General features: G+C 41.7%; 1 protein-coding gene across 1 annotated transcript in view; it reads left to right on the top strand.

Moving 5' to 3' along the window:
• The first annotated feature begins 3,813 nt into the window (after positions 1 to 3,813).
• PNOC (prepronociceptin) overlaps positions 3,814 to 22,202 on the top strand; it is a 100,104-nt gene continuing 81,715 nt past the window's right edge. Inside the window, exon 1 of the mRNA XM_075201176.1 lies at positions 3,814 to 3,927. The gene's annotated coding sequence lies outside the window, so the exon portion shown is untranslated. The remainder of the gene's footprint in view (positions 3,928 to 22,202) is intronic.

Here is a 22,202-nt window from a genome sequence, read left to right as displayed (position 1 = left end):
CAAAGCCAGATGGTGACCTGGAATAATCTATAATAAAACAAATGGGGAGGGGCGCCACATAGTATAATACTGTATATATTAAAAATACAGAAGATGTGCCAAGAATAAGAAACTCAATCAACCATATGGGTGAAAAGAGGAGACATTTTTATACATTCAAACAGCAAGGGTGAATGTAAAAAGATCTAGAACACACTGGAACTCCTGCACCTCACTAATATAGAATGTGCGTACCAGATATAAGTTCTTTAAAGCTTATCTGTATAGGTGATGTTGATTCTTCACATAGGGTACACTCTATTTCCACCCTTCAGGCATACGCTGGGCAGGAGTCATAAATAGTGCTTCTGGAGTCCAGGAGTAGTTCCTCTGCAAGAAACGGAAAGCATTGAGGTGATATAAAAAAAAACACATTTTGTTCATTTTAATATATCAGACTAATTATCGCTTATTCCCTGGAGTCATCGGATTGGGTTTGGTCTGCAGCAAAGGGAGAATCCACACAAGGGAGTGCAGAAGGAGCTACCCTACTCCACTCTGCTACCAAGGCGACCAGAGAACTACAGATAATCGGGTTATTACTGAGTACCACTCCTGGACTCCAGAAGCACTATTTATGACTCCTGCCCAGCGTATGCCTGAAGGGTGGAAATAGAGTGTACCCTATGTGAAGAATCAACATCACCTATACAGATAAGCTTTAAAGAACTTATATCTGGTACGCACATTCTATATTGGTGAGGTGCAGGAGTTCCAGTGTGTTCTTGATCTTTTTACATTCACCCTTGCTGTTTGAATGTATAAAAATGTCTCCTCTTTTCACCCATATGGTTGATTGAGTTTCTTATTCTTGGCACATCTTCTGTATTTTTAATATATACAGTATTATACTATGTGGCGCCCCTCCCCATTTGTTTTATTTTATATATATACACACACAGCGGTGTGACTCCTTCGTAATGAGACACCTTTTTATAGGCCATCAGTTGTGGCTGAACCAGGTGGCAGGATTGATTTCTAATTACTGATAGAGTTCAGCTGGTGTCTTGGCTCTCCATGCCTTTTTGCACCTCCCTTTCTTCATGTGTTCAATACTTTATCCCAGCATCATTTCACATTATTACACAAAACTTAGGTTGTGGATCTATGGTTTGATCTCTTTCCATGTGGGGATTGCAAGAGTTGTTGCTGGCATTTGGTGTAAATTTCATTATAACAGTCACATTAAATATATATTTACTGAGAAAATTGTGGAGGGGTCCAATACTTATTTCACCTGCTATATATATATATATATTATAACATTATATTCATGCCATATGGTAGCATCTTCGGCTTTGAAGTAATCTGCTTGTAACGCCCCCGTGTGGCGTAAGTGTGAGTGACTTCAAGCAGGGGGAGGCTTTAAAGAGAGCAGGTAATGAAGAATTAGAGAGAAAATAACATATGAGGTTCCAGAGTTAGGACAAAGAGTCATGTTCAGTTTTACGGCAGAGCAGGTGTCAACTATAAAACCAGGAGAGCTCAGAGTGCAGCTAACATGAGAGTCAGATGTTTACAATGCGGGTGTAAGCTAGAGGAAATGTAGGCAAGGTTTAGAGACAAAGTTAGTTATACAGGAGCTGCAGTTGAACTTGACATATGAGAGTGCAACGAGAAAGTTATGTGAGTGTAGAAGTGTGACCCCAAGTATCCACTATCCATGTGATTAACCATTCCAGCTAAGAGACATTAATGTGAGAGCCCTAACAGTGGAGTTTGCAGTTAACACTTAGTTGGAAGAAAGCTTCAGTGCTGGAGGAGAAGAGTGATGGGAGAATACTTGCTATGCAGCAGGCGAGTGTCAGCTCGTGGGACAAGTGAACTTAATATCTCACAGTGAGCCTCAATAAGGGTAGGTTAATAGATTAAGACTGTATGATGATCTGTGAATGTGACTCACTCATAAATTGTGTACATTGTACTAATACAAGCAAATGTGATTTGTCCTGGAACTTCAAAGTAATTTATTTGCACTCAGAAAAGTTTTTTATGAACCACCATGTACCACCCAATTACCTGCCACCCATTAATCCTTTCATTTGTTTCTGTGCATCACTTCACCTGCCTCATGCATGTTAGATCCTTATCGTACTTTCATTACTGGGAGTTTTGGTCACCTACTTTGACCCACACGGTCTGGAAGTGGGAGAGACTGATCCTACAACCGGGTGGTCAACCTGGAACATGGTAAACTGCACCCATATCTGTGTACAGAAAGAAAGAGTCGAAACTGAACAGATCAATAAGGAACACAACAGACCATTAATAGGGGGACAGTCACAGAAGAGAAGACCCCCAAATGTTTCTGGCTAAACTTACCAGCCCCAGCAGACCATAATATGGCTGTACAGTCCAGATTTTGCATGAGCAAAAGGGTGACAGTGGGTAAACGCCAATAAATGTGGTATTTGCTCGATCACCCACTTGGGTGGCCAAATTAAACGATAATCTGTACGTGCATAGTAGGCAGGCAATAAGACCTTGGTTTCTGAAGAGAGACTCCTGGTAGACTTGGACACAGGGTGGCAGAAAAAAGTAGGCCAAAGACTAGCACGAAAACAGCTGCCACACTGTACTGTTTATACTGTTCCACATTCTGAGTCTTCTCTGGAACTGATTCTCTGTTCCGCATTCTGATACTCTTCTTACCTAATCTGGCCTTCACATGGGATCTGAGAGGGAGTATCCGGCATCGTAGACTAAGGTTAGGTCAATGACGTCACCATTAACCATCTTGCAAAGCTCATGCAAGACCAATATCTCTCCCTGCCATAGACACCTAGCAAACACTTAGGGCCTGAACTTTCATGTACGTTGCATTGTAAAAAAAGAGCACAGAGCGTAGTCCCATTTACACCTGTCCTGTAGCGGGTACAAATTATACGTCTGACATCAAGCATACTTACGAGAAACACAGGACTTGCATCGGCCGCGTCTGACTCAGAATACCGTTACTGTACATGGCTCATGTTAGTCCGCCTCATCCCTCCCCTTTTCTGTCTCTCTTAACGTGTCATTTGCATTCAGACATGACTTGCATGCAATTGCGGTCACTGGCGTAAGTCACTTTTCTGGGAATGCGCAAAGCTAATTCATGCAAGATAAGGCTACTTTCATCCGGACCTGAATCAGGCCCTTAGATTGTCTACTGCAACAAAGGCTCCCCCCATGTCCTGATGTATTAAGATGGTCCCAATTTAACCCATTGCAGACGCTTGATGTGGAAGACCTGTTTTCCTAGGCAAACAAAATTAGATGGAATAAGTCCATGTCATTGTTTTACTCCACTTGCAACCAAAGGGGGTGGCTTTTTCGAATGGAATAAACTAGATGTCACATCGGCATGTCCCAATTTCCTGTTTAAATACAAGAAACGAGCAGGCTGAGTACTCGGTCAATATTGGACCTCTCTCTGCACGTTGCTGAGTTTTCTTTCAATTTCCCAATTGAACGAAGCAATGTTTCCTTCTCTATTCATGTGCTCTTTCTCTCCAATCCATTCATGTTTTAGTGGGGTATTGGTGCACGGAGAATTGAGGCATTGCCCTCTTGGGAGATGTGACTAATTGCCTAATGTACAGAACAACATCTCCGAGGGCTTCAACAATGCCATAGAGAAAGGCGGGCATTGCACCACTTTCTAGTGGGGATCACTGACCATGCTGAAAACTTTCAGTGAAGGGTCGCAGGGACGTTGTTTTTACTTACAGCTAGGGAGAGGTAGGTGGAACAGTGTTGGTGCTTCAGGAAGCGTGAGGGGGTGGATACACACACTAGCAATGTGAGTGCCTGAGAGGTGGGGGAGTCTATGTGTATAAATATATCACAGTGTACAGTGAAGCAACCACATATCAGGAGAGGTCCGACTACTGGAAACATTCAGAGGTAAGACTGACTTTGCACTATCTCTACAGAAGAGCTTTGTGAATCCTGCATATTTTATACAGCACACACTGCTGTCCACCTGCTCTAATTTTATTTTCCAACAATAGGAGATCCTTGTAGATTCTTGTTTGTGCAATGTTCATGCTTCTTCTCAAAACCTTGTACAGAACAGGTGAATCAGAGACATACTTCTGCATGCTATGATAAGATATATGTACAGCGTCTTTATATAATTCTCTTTTGATCTGATCTATGCATCTAGACATCTGTGGGGTTTCTTGGATATTGTGTGTCTGTGTATGACTCAAAGGAATGGAGACAGTTATTTTAAACAATGAACCGGCTTCTTTTGTTTAAACTCTTACGAAAAGTTTAGCATTATATCTTTTTTTGTGGAATTTGAGATTTTTTTTTTTTGGGTTGGCTGCAATTAAGAGGGATTTGTTGAAATAGATTTAACATTCCTTCCTATTTCATAGATGTAATCTTAAAGACTATTTTATAAATGATATGCTGGAGTAATTAGGGATTTGCATATAGTGTTTATAAAAGCAATTGCATTAGTAAAAAAAATGATGTGTTTGCTTTAATCTGAATGTTATGCAAAGCTAGATTTTAGAAACAATCACATGTACATTTCTCTTACGTATAGAACTGCAGTTTTGTGCTTTGTTCTGCCATTAAATTAGATTTTTTAAAAATATTTATTAGCTGGAAGTAATTCACAGGTAATTTATTTATAATTGATATACTATTGGAGAGCAAAAAGTAATGGACAGAAAATTAGGACCCTGAGCTTGCCCGCTGACAGAGGTTTTATATTATAATGATAATATTACAAAGGGCTGTAGTATATAACATAAAAAGGACACATAACCACGTTGTTCATCATTCAGCAATCCTGAGCAGACAGACTATGGAATAACAATAAAAAAAAAGTGATGTGATGCGCTCGAAACAAAGACATTAAACCGGTCAGGAAATTTTTTAATAGGAAATCTACAGGGGGGTGAAGAGATTAGGATAGAAAGGACGGGTATCCGGCAGTTTGCATTCTATGCCCCCATCTCCATCCATAGATATCCCATCTGTGTTTAGACAGATAACACCTTGACTCCTTTCGTCCATTGAGGGCTCATTACAGTTATTAGCAGATTAGCAGACGCTTTGACAATGAAAACTCGCTGTGAAAGGAGCAGATAAAATGGCTTTGGGAGAGGGGCACAAGCACGTGGCTGGTAAAAACAATTTTGTTGTGATGCAAATTCCTGGAGCGCTGGGAACGCAGGCTGCTTTTCTGATTGTATTGTGAAAGAAGCCAGATATCCACTACAGAGAGGAGGCTGGAGGGCTGCCACAGGACACATCTCGTACTGCGCAGGGAATTGCAATTCAAGGGAATTCTATTGCTTCACGGAAGAAACTTTTCTATAGCCGACTTATCATTAAAAATCTGTTTCCAATATATACTTAATTTGGAGACCTAGGCAGACAAAAAGCTGGTGTGACCATGGTCCAGACTATCAAAATTCTGTTTCGAATCTGAAAGTGCACGGGTTGGTTAGTGAGCACATTGAATATTAAGGGGTATATTTACTAAACTGCGGGTTTGAAAAAAGTGGAGGTGTTGCCTATAGCATCCAATCAGATTGTAGTTATCATTTTGTAGAATGTACTAAATAAATGATAACTAGAATCTGATTGGTTGCTATAGGCAACATCTCCACTTTTTCAAACCTGCAGTTTAGCAAATATACCCCTAAGTGTCAAACTATTCCGATATTTGCTCTGATGGTTCTAAACAATTTATGATGCAGATACTGAAAAATAAACATAAAGCTATTTCTTCACCCTCATCATTAAAACTGTATAATTTCTAGTTGAACGAAGCATTAAGGAGGGAATAGTTGTTTTATTTTACACTCAAGGGTGTCAATTAGAGTTAGCAGTAAATCCAACTAGAAGGTGTAAATTTGCACCTTGGCAAAACCATGTTGCGCTGTAGGGGGAAGACTTAGGGGGACATTCAATTCGGAGCAGCAGACTTTCTCCGGGATGGTCCGAGGAGTCATTCTGCAGCGACGTATCTCCGCACGTTTTTCCTCGCACCCCACAGAGGTCCGCAGACAAACTAGCGGAGATTCCTTACGTTATAAGTGGTAATGTGCACAGCCAAACATTGTGTTGATGTCTGGCAGCACATCGCTCTGAATTGATTCCCCCCCTCTTACAGTTGGGAGGACACGTGTCTGAGCTCTGATCTATAATGCAATGTAAAAATCAAGCTGCCCAGTATTTGTGTGTTGTACGTAAAAGCACACAGTATTTCCCTGCATAAACAAATGCTTTTACGTCCCCTGAGTCACGTTGCTACGAGTTTGTCCAGCTAGAGAAATTTGCTGCCTTTAGCTGGATTTGACTTTAACTTTAAATGAGGATGTTACTGCTTTATTGCTGGAAAATGCTCCCATTTTAGCCAGCTGACAGTGTGCTCTACACCTAGGATGCCTGAGACGGAGCTAAGTCAGGGTTAGAGGAATCACTAGATGGCAGCTGTACCCACAGAGGTCTCAAATGGGTGAAACGGAGAGATAAACATTAGCTTGTGTACTTTGATATCATCCCTTACAGGACATTTATTTATAAGTACGGAACTCCCCCCAAAAAATGTCCATGACGGGGTCCTCTTTAAGGTTCATGTTCTCTAGTGTGTGAGGAACATGAGAAGTAAGCAGCAATCTCTATGTGGATGTCAGAGTTTGTACATGGAGACTATTTATGGGTATTTTCCCATTAGAAGATGGGATTGCTCTCGCTGCAACTTATCCGCAGTTAAATGGATCTGCTTGTAGAAAATATACACCGGCTGGTCATAGATGTTGGCTGAAATCTTTTGGTCTGGGCTGAACATGGAGCTACTATCTAGGGACACTGACGGGGGCGGAACGTGACATTGCTGTGTACCATAACGGAATTTGGGTGAGGGTGGCAAAGTAGTTAGCATTGCTGTCCTGTAGCACTGTGGCCTTAGGTTCAATTACAACCAGGCTACAAGGGGTGCGGCACGGTGGCTTAGTGGTTAGCATTTCTGCCTCACAGCACTGGGGTCATGAGTTCAATTCCCGACCATGGCCTTATCTGTGTGAAGTTTGTATGTTCTCTCCGTGTTTTGTGTGGGTTTCCTCCCACACTCCAAAAACATACTGGTAGGTTAATTGTCTACTATCAAAATTGACCCTAGTCTGTGTCTGTGTGTGTGTGTGTTAGGGAATTTAAATTATAAGCTCCAATGGGGCAGGGACTGATGTGAGTGAGTTCTCTGTACAGCGCTGCAGAATCAGTGGCGCTATATAAATAACATGATGATGATGATGATGATGATGATGATGAAGGGGTGGAATACTGCATTGCTGGGCCCTATAGCAAAACTTGAGAAGAGGCCCAGTGATATCAATGTAGACTTCGGGGCCCCGTTCTGCTCTGAAAAGAGCAGTGAGGAGGTCTATTCTGAGCATGCGAGGTCCGACGCATGAGCTCATTATGGGGGTGTGGCTGCTGCGGGGGAGTTGGAGGGCATTACTGTGCCCCACTCATCTCCAGGTCCCCTGGTGGCCCTAGAGATGAGTGGCCCCTGCTCCCACAATAGCTCCGGCACTGCAGGGTACTGTCCGCATGCAGCGTGTGTGGGTTTCCTCTGGGTTCTGTGATATCCTGCCAAAAACATGAGTAGGTTAGTCTTGGTTGCCACAGGAGATCCAAGTGAGAATTGCAGGGGGGGCTATCATGTCATCATGGTCCTGTCCCCCACAAATGCCACATATCATATTGTCACACAGCCAGGGCAGCACCATGGTGATGCGTTTCGTAGCAAATCGCTTCCTCGTGGCACTTGCTCATAACACTTCATGAAGAAGTGGGCAGGTACCCTAGTGGGGAAGTATGAGGTTATTTGGCTTCTAAATAAATGGTCCTGAGTTTGCGAACAGCTGGGATAGGGAATTCAGATTGTAAGCTCTGTTGCAATAGAGACTAATTTAAACAGCTGGTTGTACAGCACTGTATAATATACAATACACAATACAATATATACATAAAGCATAAAGTTAATACAGTGTTACAATTCTTTTGCACCTCCCTAACCCTCTAGCCTTCACCTGGGATATCTAGTGCAGAGATCTGTATCTGACTTGATGATTATTTCAATAATTAGGAAAACATTTTCTTATGTTTATTTGAGAAAAGGAAATTCAGTAAACATCACGTGGTTTAAAAACCATCAACATCTATCCAGATGGCGATAGGAAGGATATAATTTGTCTAGCAGACAGGTTATTGTGATATACAGTATGTCAGGTCTCAGTAACATTATTCTGTATATTTTAGTTCAGCCACCTTGTCGTCTCTCTGTAATTTAAGCTGCCATTATGAGCAATGTCCCAGCTCTCTACGGTCTGACCCAGCCACCAAACACAGACGCTACACTATCCCTATTTTCGGCAAGCGCTAAGCAATCCATACTGACGTCTGGATGCAGACAGTTTCACTGATTCTTGCTATCAAGGCCTGCCAGTATTAAGCAACGTGTGATAACAGTTTCATTAATTCTAACGAGATTCCAAGTGCCTGAGCACGATATCGTTCTGTAATTTACTATAGAAGCCAATTACTGTGTCTTATCGAATACCAGGAATATTTACTTGCACTGGTCTGATGTCACCGTTAACCAGTAAGCCCTGAAATTATTTCTTTTAAGCAACGACTGTTACTGATTTTTTGGTTGTACTAAAAGGAAGGTGTAAGGAAAGCTGGGGCTGGGAACAGGAGATACATTTTGGGGATTAGACAGTTTAATTCAACAAGCAGTTATTTCAAATGACACCATATGAACTATTAGAAAATAAATGTCATGCTTCTTAAACATCACTAAAGAAATGACTGTCAGGAATCAGGAAAATTGTCAGATGCTAGGAGCCGAAGGAGAATTAGCTTTGCTGAAAAGCTGTCCGTGGTTCTGAACCATACTCAGATGGTGGATATATATGTTATAATGCAAGCAGCCACCAGGAACATGCATTCTCTCCATTGAACTCACTCAGTGTCATTGGTTTCTGTGTGAGACAGTGGAGGAGAAAGCTGGGGAACTATTGAGCTGAAAAATGATCCCTTCTTGAATGTTGCTTGGCAGAGGCTCTGTGCCTGACATTAAATAATATTGGCCGGCAATGATGGCTCAGCCAAAGCAGATTGTAGATGTACAATAAAATAAATATTACATTGATGCTTTGGCTGCAGAGTTAATAAACTTTTATAGATCCTCATTATGTTAATACTTCTGACCTCAGAAAATAGACGCATGTGACTCTCGTATGCTTGTTCTGTATTAGAGGTTACACAATTGCACTTATTGTGGATGATCTCAATCAACCAATACAGAATTTTAATGTCTAAGATTAAATTTTCCAAAAAGTACAATTTAAAATCAAAATGTGTATTCTACCTATTTATTATTACCCCTTAGTGTGAAGTTTGTTGTTGCTTATCAAATGCCATCTTGTTTGCAAATTTTGTCTTTTACCGGTCATTTGCCATTTACCAGACGCTGATCTAACCACAAACTGTGTCAATTACTTTGTGCAAACACCAATGCTGTTAAGTCGCCCAGGACCAACGTGAACTATTTGCTGGGTTCAATGGAGTTGACTGACATTTTTGAAATGAGATTGTTATGATAGATATCCATATAATAAAGAAGCCTTTTGTGCAACATATGATCTACATAACAGATTTAAATCAATCAAGGCACTCTGTATCAAGTTGAACGCAATTCTTGCCAAAAGCATAGGTGTAAATTATATCTTTCAATTTGCATAGCATAAAGATTCACACCTATCTTAAGATATTTGTATGTCTGCATAGTAGGGGGGGGGAAAAGCATGGCGTTCCCCATAAAATACCAATCCCAGCACTAGGCTATGCCAGTCAGGGCTTGGGATACTATAGCAGGGAAACCCGCAGCATGGGGTCCTCCTGCCATGGTAACAACCATCTCTTCAACCTGTCACTCTCCACAGGCATTGTCCTCTCTTCCTTTACACACGCCCTCATCTCCCCCATTCTTAAGAAACCCAATCTTGACCCCACCTCACTCGCTAAATATCACCCCTTTTCACTTCTCCCCTTTGCCTCCAAATTACTCGAGCGGGTTGTCTACAGCCACCTCACCAGGCACCTCTCGGACAACTCCCTCCTTGACCCTCTCCAATCTGCCTTCTGCCCCCTCCACTCCACTGAAATTGCCCTGGTCAAAGTTACCAACGACCTTCTCTTGGCCAAATACAGGGGTCACTTCTCCCTGCTCATCCTCATGGACCTCTCCGCGGCCTTTGACACCGTGGACCATTCCCTCCTATTGCAGACCCTCTACTCTCTCTGCCTCTCTGGTTCTGTCCTCACTTGGTTCACCTCTTACCTAGCCAACCACTCCTTACAATCATCTTTATAAGCTGAGGTCAGGGACCCGATCCCCATTTTGCCAATACCAACCTAGCCTGGCAGCGCCACATCTGGATTCATTTTTCTTTAGAAGGAGTGGAATGCTCTTTCCCCACCTTATTTATTTCCTTTGACCAGCATGTATATTTCACCAGGGAGGAAGCAGCCTCAACAAAATGTCTCCTAAGAGTTATATCTGCTAATTCTTCTTACTCTACATAGTACTTAAGGTGTGTAATGCTCCTGCTGAACTTGGGCTACACTAGCCCACCCCTTCCCTCCCCTGTTCCCCCATACAGAGGCAAATACATCTGAGTCTTCATACATAATTGGATTTATACCATTTTACTGCGCTTAATAAAAGCGCATTTCATACAACTCTGCATGAGGCCGTCTCTCTCAACTATGGCCAACCAGGACAGTTAACGGTACACTTTCTCAGTACATCCTTGATGTAAAATACACATACCATCAACCACTGACTATCCAAGTTGTCATAAACCATGGATAGGTAGAAATTATGCACTGTGACGGGTCGTTGTTGCCTGGAGATGAGACCAGTTGGTTAACAATCAATTTCCCCAAATACTTAACATGACTCCATTAAGTCTTTGCATATTGTGTGCAGAGCATACTGCATTTAAATGGTTTATACAGATCAATGGTACATAATTAAATGGGTGGACATATCCTTGTCTTTATTAGATCTCTGTGGACATATGTGATAGACAGTAATGTCAGACTTAAAGAGTAAAACTTAATTTATTTATTGCTCATTCTAAACTAGCCAATTTGAAAGTAATATTTCAAAATATTCTACCTGATCACTGACATTATGTATACTTCACTAAGCCATGTGTCCTTTGTATCGTAAGCTTTAATATATCTAATATATACTTTTGGAGCATGCTTTGTGATCTATGTCCGTAAGGTCCAGTTAACAGTGTAGATACAGTACATACTGTACCAGAAAGTCCTTCTAGAGGAATAACTCCACACCGGTGCACTGGAGTATAGTGTCTATACTCCAGTGCACCGGGACTCAGAACTCTTAGAAAACAAATATTTAAAATAACAAAACCTGGTATATGATGAGAAAGGCGGGAGCATGTTATTCCCAAAACTGACGTACATGCAGACATAATCCTACAATGGCACAGGTTGGAGAAGGATTTGGTGGGAAGCAAATTGTAGGCAATCGCTTTGAGAGATGGATGTTTTCTTGCTACTTCTGTCCGAATAAGCAGTTTCTCCTGTATTGAACATGACATACTAAATAGAATGACAAAATCTGCTTTATAACTTATAAGACTAAAAGTGAGTGGATTATTGTAAGGAATGAAAGGAATCAAAACAGTCAACCAATGTGAAAACTTGGTGTTTTTAATGTTGTGGTGGTCTCGGGACACTCCTGTCACCTGTTCCTTTCACCTGCAGTAAACAAAAGTTAAACATTCTGGCCTTATTCATTAGAGATCGTAAGTCCATTAATGTGCCATATCTTGCGTAATATCGCTCTGTGCATGTCGCGAAAATGAGACTTGGGCCAGAGAAAGAAACTGCATGCAATTCACGTTCGGACGCAAATGACACTTCCGACTGCAACATGCGCAGTGCACCAATTTTGCACAATGAACCATCCTTACGTCATGCAAATGCACTTGTGTGCAACTCTGAATAAGGCCCTATGTATTTATCTGATATGTATTTGACCTCAGACAAGACCATTACTGATGTGATCTCTCTTCATCAGTAACATGTATTGATTCTAGTGTACAGTGTACATTCTTTTGTTATTTAGATCTACTAACATATCTTCATGAGTGTTTTGATGTTTCAATGAAGTCTCATTTCTTATGGTCTCTTGATTGTGAAAGGGTCATTTGCCAACCATGTATATTGCACTCACACAGCACATTGATATTGGTCCGCCATGCCGATAAACAAGTCAGTACCCCCATTCTGATTTTTGGCAATGTCTCAGTGGGGACACTTTGCACAACCGTTGGTGTGATTACGTTGTAACTGTGCATGCTGTCAATAGCAAAAGAATCAGTTACAATCCTACCTATTGTCATTTGTGGAGGCACTTCTCATATGTGGGAGGTGGGGGGGAGTAGTGTGGATTGTTAGGTTGTTAGGTTGCCATGCGGGCGCCTCAGGTTGGCATTTAAACAATTGTACACCTCTGGCTGATGTATAGTTTTGTGGGCCTCTATGCTGCTAGTGTACAAGTAACAGCCTGTTGTATATTCAAGTAGCTACCTCTGGCTGGTATTAAACCATAGGGGCACATCTGCTAGATGGTTTATATGGGCACCAAAGGGTAGTGAATAATTATATGGTCACCTTTGATGTGTATACAAAAATGATACGGTTGTCTCTGGTTGGCGCCTATGCTTTGGGCGCATCTGGTAGTTATAAAATTATCCTGACACCCCTGCAGGCTCAGTATGTAATCAAGTGGCCACCTCTAGCTAGTGTTTAGTCATTTGGGCTGACTTATATGGGCTCCTCGGGCCCATAACTCTCTGTATAATTATGTGGTCACCCTTGTTGGCATGTATTTAATTATGGGGCACTTCCTGTGACTAATATATAATGAGGTGGGAATCTCTGCTGGCTGGTGTATACAAAATGCATGCACACCTTTGGCTGATGTATAATCGCGTCGCCACATCTGCTGGCTGTTGCATTATCCTGTTGACACATTTGCTGGTTGGTATATTATCCCGTGGGCACCTCTGTCTGATGCCTAATTATGTGGGCATCTCTGGAGCTTTGCACAGAAGGAAATGGTGATCCAATCACTATTCCAATCAGCCCCCCCTAGTGGCTGTTCCTGACACTCATAAGAACATTATTTTTTTTTCATGATGGTTAAAGGCTTTGCAGACATGTCTCTATATGTGTATATTTCATCCATAGAGGCTTGTTTAAATATAATCCTGCAGGGATTTTTTCTGTTTTACACTATTCATCAAAAGGCTATCACTGATGATAACCCCTACCAGTGGTAAGTTTAGTACGGGGAAGCCAATTTAACAAATATCTTGTTAATTTTTCCGCCGCGATACCTGTTCTGTTTTTGCCATCTCAAGATTGAGATAACAGATTAAAAGATGCTTTATTGTTTTAATAAAATATTTTTAATGTATGTAAAATTTTTTACATTATGATTTATCTATTTTGAAATCTGGGCTTTCAGTTCCAATGTGTACACGCACAAAAGGGGTCAGTTAACCCTTACTGCTCAGCCTTATCGCCGATAAATAAGCCCATAAGAATGTAGATGGTCTTTAGCCTGGCTTAATTTTTTCATTGACTTATAAGATGACATTTACAAGTCGTGAACACCCCTATGCTGTTTGATTTAGTTTTTTTTACCTATATTGCACAGTTCAAAATTTGAAATAGGGGGTGACAATTCTATAACCTTTATTCTTCTATAGAAATTACAGAGTAAGGTGGAACTAACTGGGTTTCAGTAGCAGTTGGAGAGTCTTTCATGACCTCATGTTGAGCATTGGTCCAAGAGACCACGGTATAATCTTGGTATGGACGGTGGTCTCAAAAGATCTCTACTCTAGAGGGCAAGATGATTTCACTTCTAGACATCTTTCTCCCTTCCTAGCAGAGCCAGGACACCCCAACTCAGGACTGGATAATGCTCTTTCATCACAGTACCAGTTATGAATAGCCTCTGCTGGAGGGTAATGTTTGCTGAGCTGACAATTTGGGTGTATTGAATGCTGGATTTTAATTGCCTGAGTTATGAGAGGGAGGCTCTGGAATGCAGAGAGAGAGAAGTTGGGGGGTGATGTCGATGAATTAGGAATGTACGTAGGTGTTTGTGGTATGAGTGGACACACATCATCCAGGTAAAGACATCCATGAGGTCCGAGATTGCTGATGTTTTGAGTGTGTCTGGAGATGAAAGAGGCAGAGTTGATACCCGGTGGGAAAACAACTTTCCAGGAGCAGAGAAGTGAGAGTTGCTACAAGAAAATGTCAGCTCTTATGTCTAGTGACTGTACTGCCTAAAGTAACTAAGTGATCTGTGCTGGAGTGTGAAGTTGGAAGATGTAAATTAAGTCCTACCTTCATTTTTTATTTACGAGAGATGATGTGACGTCCATGTATTGTGACACTGGCGGCTGTGCTAAGCGACAGCTTAATATGTGTGTATGAGGTCTAGCCTCCTATATAATCAATATAATACAGTCCACCTTATATTTTCTTTTGTATATTCATCAAAGTACCTAAAATACCATATCACTTATCTTGAATGAGATGTGAAATCTAATAATATCATCCAGCATAACAGTACACAATGATAGAAATAACATAATAAAACCTTAATATGTATTTTATGTAGCACTGATCTCTTAGGTTACAAGATAAATGTGAATGGGGTGCTGGCTTGTCTTTGTGTATCGCTATAATATTATCTACTGCAGGGAAGACATTAATAATCTTTCTTATCCGCATCTATGGTGTGTGAATGGACTGTAAGTATTTGTTGCAGAGCCAACAGATGATCTTCTTTATCTTGTTTAAATAACGACGTGCATGAGTTTGATGAATTAAGAGGGCTTGTGTTTTTCTCGTGATGGTAGAAATGTTTATAGCATGGAAGACCTGATTAGAGATGCCATCTCCGTACTGAAAGGACAAGTAATTCCGTTATCTGCCCACTGACCGATGCAGTTCACTGAACAGAAAACCGGTCCCAGGATGCTCTTCATCATTGAATGATCCTACAGGCCATTATGCATAGTGGACTCACAAAGAGGGAGAGTAAATGTTAATCACAGGGAGACTGATGTAAATGTCTCAGAACATTAGCTGCGTACGTCATTATAGGAAGCAGCGAAGATTCTGCAAGACACAGCATAACGAGGGCAACGCGGGTCATGCACAGGGAGGGAAACTGGAGGTCTATGGGTGTCAGAGATTGATTTTTCACTTACAAACGTAATTAACTGTTGATATTGGTAGTGGCACAGCCAATCTAGTTGGCTATATAGGAGGAAGTCATTGGATAGTGCTCAGCTTTTTGGATTTTTGTATCATACAAGGTGCACTGCAAAAATAAAGCTAGTTTTCTTTTGTGTAGTTTTGAACTATCTCTAATAATAATCATACTTTAGTAATAGAGATCTTCGATTTTGTATTTTTCTCTATTTTCTACTGATTCCACAAAATATTCTTACATTTTTTCCTCTCACATTTTGTGATTGCAACCCTTCATAAACGTGACTTCTCATTCCAAGAGCGTTTTTTTTCAGCCCATTCACAATGCTGTTTATCCACTGAGTACTATTTTCACTTTGCCCCTAGTTCATAGACATTTAATGGTGATCTGCGTCTTGAGACCCTAACATTACCTTGTCATCAGACCCTTTCCACGCTGTTGGAGTAAAGAGCTTCTACTTCTGAAGTGTTATTGACATAAGTTGTGCGTTAATGTCATATCTGATTGGATAATTTCAGCTCTTGTCCAACAAGATGCTGAATTTACTACAAACTAGAGATGCTCAGACTCGGTTCCTCGAGAACCGAATACACCCAAACTTAGGGGATCCGAGTGCCAAGCCGAGTCGCGTGCCCTTGGAATTGAAAACGAGGCAAAACGTCATTGGGACGTCGTCGGATCTCCGATCTCGCGAGTTTTGGATTACTTTTTAAGATCCAACATCCTGGAGGGTGGGAGGGAGGGGTTACCCCCATTTCTTCTTTTCTGCCACTGCTGTGTGCCAATGTGTCCTAGATGTGCTAGGAACTGCCGTGTGTTTGAGTCATTGCTCTGTCGCTTACCATCCAGCCAGGTCGCTGCAGTATTTGTCCGAAATTGTATGAACATAATATTGTGATCTGTGAGGTGGTCAAAATTGACTGGAAATGACTTGAAATTAGTATTATTGAGGTTAATAATAATGTAGGAACAAAAAAAGAGCAAAATTATGGGATTTTAGTATATTTTAGGATTTTTTCGAAAAAATCCAAAAGCAAAACACGAGGGTGGTTTTGCCAAAACCAAAACCAAAACATGAAGCTAATCCAGATCCAAAACCAGTTCACGGGGGTCAGTGAGCATCTCTACTACAAACCACTAGCAATGCAGCATTACATTATCTACCATCTCCACCACAACTATTGAGGGTAGTCTATGGGGCATTCTGACTAAAGAGTGAGGGTTATAAAAAGTGGATAATTAAAGATCCTGGTCTGACAGGCTGTTCTAACCCTCTAGATGACCTATAGCTAAACTTTAATTAGCTTCATCAATCACATTTTCACCCCACCCTCTTCGAACAACAATATGTTTTCACCCCTAAGCCTGTAAATCATTTTCCATGTATAGTCTCTCACTTTGGTGTACAGTATACAGCACACATTCCTCCTACATACCAAAAAATGCAGATTTTCTAGTAGTTAGAAAAACAGTATATATTTGTGTGAGATTCCAAGTACAAACACTAATCTGCAATATCACCAATCAGCTGTCTAACCAATAAGGACAATTAACCAATTTACAATAAAAAAAAAATTAAGTATATATACTTTCGGGTTTTGCCATCAAGGTTCTATATCAGATCTACAAGACTCTAAATCCAGAGGCATATATATGGCAGCACGGTGCCTTAGTGGTTAGCACTTCTTCCTAACAGCACAGGTTCGATTCTCGACCATGACCTTATCTGTGTGGAATTTGTATGTTCTCCACGTGTTTGCGAGGGGTTTCCTCCTACAATCCAAAAACATTCTAATAGGTTAATTGTCTGCTATTAAATTGCCCTTAGTCTCTGTATGTGTGTATGCTAGGGGATTTAGATTATAAGCTCCAATGGGGCAGGGACTGATGTGAATGAGTTCTCTGTGCAGTGCTGTGGAATTAGTGGTGATATATAAATAAATGATGATAACCTAAGTTCTTTTGATATCTAGAGTAGTCATATTAGAGGGACAGGTGAGAGGTGGATGAATAATTGGACTAATTCTCTAATTAGAAAATTCTCGAGAGGCTCGTCTGTAGCCATCTCTCCTCCTACCTTTCTGAAAACTCCCTCATCGATCCTCTCCAGTCTGGTTTCCGCCCCCTCCACTCCACTGAAAACTGCCCTGGCTAAAGTGACCAATGATCTCCTCTCGGCTAAAGCCAGGGGCCACTTCTCCCTTCTCATCCTCCTTGATCTCTCTGCTGCCTTCGACACCGTCGACCACCCCCTCCTCCTCCACACCCTTCAGTCCTTTGGCCTCTCCAGCCCTGTCCTGTCCTGGTTCACCTCTTACCTTGCTGACTGTTCCTTCTCCGTCACCACCTCTGGGTCTCTCTCCCCCCTGTCCACCCTCCCAGTTGGGGTCCCACAGGGCTCTGTTTTGGGACCCTTACTCTTCTCTCTATGCACCTCTTCCCTGTGTGAACTCATCAGCTCCTACGGCCTCAACTATCATCTCTACGCTGACGACATTCAACTTTACCTCTCCTCTCCCGATCTCTCTCCTTCCCATCTCTCTAGGGTGTCCGCCTGCCTCTCTGCCATCTCCTCCTGGATGTCCTCTCGTTTCCTCAAACTTAACCTCGCACCTCGCCCCCCTCTGACCTTTCTATCACCGTCGACAACACCTCTATCTCCCCTGTCCCCCAACTTCGCTGCCTCGGGGTCATCCTCGACTCCTCTCTCTCCTTTGGCCCCCACATTCTCTCTCTTGCTAAATCCTGCAGATTCCAGCTGCGTAACATCGCTCGCATCCGGCCCTTCCTTTCCCAAGATGCTACTAAATGTCTTATTCACTCTCTGATCATCTCCCGCTTGGATTACTGCAACCTCCTCCTTACTGGCCTCCCCCACTCTCACCTCGCTCCCCTTCGATCTGTACTTAACGCAGCCGCTAGGCTCATCTTCCTTTCTCGCCGCTCCTCTTCTGTCTCCCCCCTCTACTAATCCCTTCACTGGCTCCCCTTTCCCTTCAGAATCCTGTTCAAGCTCCTCACTCTTACATACAAGGCCCTCGCCAACTCCACTGCACCCTACATCTCCTCCCTCCTCTCAACTCATGCTCCATCCCGCCCTCTCCGATTGGCCAATGACCGTCGCCTCTCTTCCCCCCTGATCACCTCCTCCCACGCGCGTATCCAAGACTTCGCCTGCGCTGCCCCCCTCCACTGGAACAAGCTCCCTCCCTCCATCAGAACTTCACCTAATCTGTCCAGTTTCAAACGGGCTTTAAAAACCCACCTTTTTCTTAAAGCTTTCCAGTCTCCCACTTAACTTCCTACCTTTTCTTCTGACTCTACCACTTAATTCCCCTTTGCTTATCCTTATCCTCCGTTCCTCCTTCTCTCCCCCGTGTCTCTGTCAGTCTACCCCACCCCTTAGATTGTACGCTCCTTTGAGCAGGGTCTTCTCGCCTCCTGTCTCCACCACTTTTAACTCTGCTCTCCAGCTACCTAGCCTTCCTCCTCGATGACCCCCTTCCTCCGTCCCCTCTCACTCCCTCCTCTTCCCCCTGGGGGTGTCCCTCTTTTCCGTGCCCTCCTTCCTAGGTGCCGCTGTTGGTGGACCTACCCCTCTCCCCTCCCCCAACTCTCTAGCTGTGCCCTGAGCTCACTGAGTTACTGTGATTACTGTTTACTGTTCTGTGGTGTCTCACCTCGTATTGTAATTTTGTTTGTCCCTGTAAGGCGCTACGGACACCTAGTGGCGCCCTATAAATAAAAATTAATAATAATAATAATAATAATAATAATAATAATAATTGTTTAAGATCTGATTTGGAGTACCAGTCCACTACCTTAATCATGTTTTCTGATTTATCTATGGGTCATCCCAACATTATTAATCTTAATCTGGGATGTTTGTTTGCCCAGACAAATTTAGTAAACATTGACTGTATAAATTTAAAGAAAGATGGGGGATATCAATTGAGATAGTTTGTATTAGATATAGTATATAGAGCAGTATATTAATTTTAAATATACTAATTCTGTCTTTCCAAGTAATATGTTAGAGGTTCTATCTTGGCAAGTCTACTTAGATGGGGACAACATTGAGCATATAAACCTTTAGTTCACAAATAATTTGTGTTAGTTAGTTCTAGACCTATTTAAAGGGGAATTTTTGTTCTAGCACAGGAAGCATCATATTTAGAAAAAATAATTTTGAATGTCAAAACTTGAAGGAGGTGAACTATTTCATGAGGTTAGGTAATGAGACGGCGGGACTTGTATAAAAATGGCCATCTTAAATTTCGTCTTTGCCATCCTGAATCCTGTGATATCCTGACATTTCCTAATGGCATTTATCAGGTGTTTCCATTGTAAGGATGTATAACAATGGCATAGCTTTATGTCCACATCGAGGAGTGAAAATGGTCTGTAGCTTTGCTGGGTGTTTGCCAGGCAAGTGTTTGTCTTTGTCAATATAACTTATGGTCGCTAAGAAGAGGCCAGAAAGGTTATGCTGGAAAGTTTTGTAAAATTCTACTGAGAATCCATCAGGTCTTGGAGAGAGATGGTTTAATGGCATCCTGCAGTTCTTGTAGGCTAAAGGAGACTCCGCAGCCTGTGGTAGATGTGGGAGTCAAAGTGGTTATTGTATTACGGCATTTTGAATGAGGGTCTCTTTGGTGAGGGATCTCTAACACCCCTAGAGGGAGTTACAATATACAGCTCTAAATAAAATGCACTGAAAGCTGGTGAAATATCTTGAGCTTTAAATTTTCTGGTTCCATCTTTGCTAATAATGTGAAAGACCAGGGGGTAAATGTATCAAGCTGAGAGTTTTCCAGCGGGTTTGAAAAGTGGAGATGTTGCCTATAGCAACCAATTAGATTCTAGCTTTCATTTTGTAGAATGTACTAAATAAATGATAGCTAGAATCTAATTGGTTTTTCAAACACGCCGAAAAACTCTCAGCTTGATACATTTACCCCCTAGACGGGAGTGTGATGTTCTGGTAAAGCACCAGCCAATAGCCTCCAACTTTTATCATCATATTCAAAAATATTTGCCCAGTCAGGGTAAAAAGTCAAGTAGCAGCTCCCTAAGTACATATGTATACGCTGTGTTAAAGTCTTATCAATTAGTGTGTCTTTGTGTTTTGCTTAGAATTCTGCTATGTGAGCCAGTAGATTTTCTGTTTAATGCTCACCCATTCTTTTCAATACCTGATCCCTGCTGGACCAAGACTCTATAAGAGCACATTTCAGTCCTTCTCAGTTCGCAGAGGGTTAAGTGTCCTCTCGGAGATTGTAAGCTACAAATTCAGTTATAAACTAATTTAAGTGCAGCCTGGGTCTGGAAGCAAACTCTTGTTTAATTCCCATGTCCAAGGTCTCCTTAAAACAGAGTCCAGCGTTGGAGACATATGAACTAGAACGTGATCTGACAAACGGATCTGCCTGATAGAGGTTAACGTGTGCGCAGTGTGATGTGACAGAAACCAATTATCAGGTCTGCTGCTATAAGAGTCATGCGGACTAGAGTAAAAAGTGAGGTTAGAGTAAGGAACAAAGCTAATAAAAGGGGCAAATATGCCCCGATGCAAGTGGTGACAATGCATTTATATTTATTGCATGCAGGGAAAATAAATTGCATTTCATGGAAAGACAAAAAGTTGCTACGTAAAATAATAAAATGTTTAAAAATGTTTAATTTGGATTAATGGGCCAGAAATGAAATCTTCCTCCTTCACCCTCTGGTTCTGTATCGTATGCAAAGCCCAGTTAGACAGAGCAATAGATATCCCAGCATTTTTATAAATCAAGATTACAACAATAATACCAGCTGGTTAAATACCTTTTACCTATTCCAGGAGAGTTTACAATGAGTTTCGTGCAAAACAAAATACCTTGTGTGTTTATCTTACTTTAGTTATCTTCAAGATAGCTGTCTTTTTCTTGGGTACATTAAACGCCTTCACATTACAAGATGTAAACATAATGTGGGATGTTATGGTGGTTTAGTAAAGAAAGAGCTGGAGATCTTACTAAATTTGGTGGTCTTAAGCTGGGTACACACTACAGGTTTTTCAGTCAATCACATGATAAACAAACATTTGGCCCGATATCGCATTAGTATACACACCGCAGCGATGAACAATTATCGTTCCAAAGCTCATCGTATCGATTCATCTGATTTTTAAACTGAACTAAATATATCGCTCAACTATGGAACAACATTGTTCCAATTGTGCAGTGCGTATGTACAGGGCCATCTTTTCCATTAGGCACGATGGGCAGCTGCCCGGGGGCCCCACGGGCAAGGGGGCCCCATAGGCACGGCTCTTAATGAGAATAAATAATCCTGCAAAAGAAAAAAACCTGCAAAAAAAAACCTTCAGGGGTCACTGAGCAAGTACATCTATCCATCTCTTACTCTATATATCTATATCTATATCTGTATACATCTATATCTAGGGGCCCTGGTGCACTGCTTTGCCCGGGGGCCCATAATGTTGTTAAGATGGCCCTGCGTATGTACTCACGACCGGCACTGTCCATAGATCTATGGAGTGTACAGATTTTCAACAGATGGTTATGACAGATGAAGAGCACAGATCTGGAGGCAAATCTTGTAAAACGTGTATAGTGTGTACACATGAATCGGCATGCTGATCGCGACTTCTTTTTTGCTGTCGTTTGTAAAATCTTTAAAGATATTGCATCAGGAGAAATTTTCTGTTGTGTGTACCCAGCCTTACCTAGCGGGGCATGGGGGAAATGGGGAGGAGGTATAATGGGATAAAGTCCAAAACTAAGGCACTGTCTCGTATTGG

This window comes from Mixophyes fleayi, chromosome 3 (genome assembly GCF_038048845.1).
Source record: "Mixophyes fleayi isolate aMixFle1 chromosome 3, aMixFle1.hap1, whole genome shotgun sequence".
NCBI classification, from domain to species: domain Eukaryota; kingdom Metazoa; phylum Chordata; class Amphibia; order Anura; family Limnodynastidae; genus Mixophyes; species Mixophyes fleayi.
This window is presented reverse-complemented; position numbering and strand designations above follow the sequence as displayed.